We start from the raw sequence: 1,651 nt of genomic DNA on the forward strand, positions 1-1,651 counted from the left end.
ATTGGACATTTTGTCTGCACTGCAGATAAGGGTGCCACTTTCTGGGGGGGCACAAGAGTTCCCCCTTTCTGGTCTACATATCCCTGCATCTGCTGAATTATTTTTTCTCCCTGGTGGGGACAAAATGCATCCACATCATTGACATCACATTGTACTCTTTCATCCAAAGATTATTCCGTTGGATATCAAAGTTCATAAATGTGTTGGCATGGCTGGCCGAGTGGCTCTATAGACTATCAATAGGAATTAGGGGAAGAGGGATTTCATTTTTGCATGTGTTGTTTTGTTGTGCATGATCAAAAATCATCCCCCCCTTTTTTTTCACGAATCGCACCCTGTTTATGGTAATAATGTGTGTTCTGTTGTTATATGCATCAAAACTAATGTGGGCCCTTCCCATCCAAGTGTTACAGAGTTATTTAGTGACTCCACTTGCCAGGGTTTAATCATCCAATACCAAGAGGTTTTATGGACATCCTGAATTGGGATTGGTGAGTGGGCATCTCCTCAGTATGCCCTTTTACGTGACTTAGCAGTGCCAGTGCCGTGTTAGGTTGGATTGCACCCGGTCACAAGTACATTTTGATTGTTCCTTTAAATATTTCATTTACATGTCATGTTGATATGATGATGTATAAATACTTACGTATATTGTAGTGCCGGCTATGTATACAGCTTGAAATGCTTATCTCATGCAATGTATCCAAAGTGCCTAGGTCATGCTAGTAGGCTTAGCATGCTAGGTCACTAATTTGCTTTTGTCCGTCTGTGATTAGAATGACTGGGTGTGTACGCTGTGTCCTATGTGGCTGATCAGGACACAATTCTTTGTTCACCAGAATAAATCAAAACAGATTGAGAAGCAAGTGTGAAGTCTTCAATTAATGCACAACGCAGAGATGACATTGGTTACACAAGTAAATGGGTCAGGTGGTTGTTTTTAAGTTGGCTGTATGTTAATTTCTACAGAGATAGCATTTAGCTGTATAGTGCAGTTAAATATGCACAGCCAGAGCCACTCTATATTATCTTAACTTCTTAAACAAATGGCTTTGGCCCAGTGCATAGGTTATGAAAATAACTGCTCCATAATTGATAATTCTGTATGGGCCCCCTTTTGATGCGTACGGCCTGGCGAAGCTCTTTGACAGGGCAAACAATTAATTTCTCTGTTTGCTTATAAATAAGTCATAAACAATGTGCAGCAAATACTACTCTCTATTCATTAGTGCAACCGAGCCGTGTCTGGTGAGAGCTGCTATGAATCTCTGCAGGTCAAAGACTGTGTAATGGAAACTGTGTCGATACACTGCAAAAATAAAATTCCTCACCACCGGAGCCTAAACACGTCGCCCCCATTCAACATGAATGGAAAGGCCTGCGCTTTTGCCGGACCGTCGGTGGCCCATGCAGGCTGTCTGAACAGCAGCCTAAGTGTTATTTCTCTTTAAAAAGTTAAATAGTCTAGGTTTAATTCTTAAAGGTAAGCATTCTGAATAACAAAATCAAATTTCATCATGGTTTACAGTGCCACAGTTTCTGTCTTGCAAATGTTCTTAAAGTGCTCATATTATGCACATTTTCAGGGTGATAATTGTATTTAGAGGTTGTACCAGAATAGGTTTATGTGGTTTAATTTTCAAAAAACATA

General features: G+C 40.3%; 1 protein-coding gene and 1 long non-coding RNA gene across 4 annotated transcripts in view; one reads left to right on the forward strand and one right to left on the reverse strand.

Annotated features, from left to right (window-relative positions):
* The window catches only part of LOC117961961 (heparan sulfate glucosamine 3-O-sulfotransferase 5), an 86,476-nt gene that overhangs the window by 5,472 nt on the left and 79,353 nt on the right, over positions 1 to 1,651 (reverse strand). The window lies entirely within an intron of this gene.
* LOC117961985 lies at positions 404 to 866 on the forward strand. The gene is made up of 2 exons (XR_004660530.1): positions 404 to 716; positions 777 to 866. It is a non-coding gene; the product is annotated as an uncharacterized LOC117961985 (long non-coding RNA).

This window comes from Etheostoma cragini, chromosome 18 (genome assembly GCF_013103735.1).
Source record: "Etheostoma cragini isolate CJK2018 chromosome 18, CSU_Ecrag_1.0, whole genome shotgun sequence".
In the NCBI taxonomy this organism is placed as follows: domain Eukaryota; kingdom Metazoa; phylum Chordata; class Actinopteri; order Perciformes; family Percidae; genus Etheostoma; species Etheostoma cragini.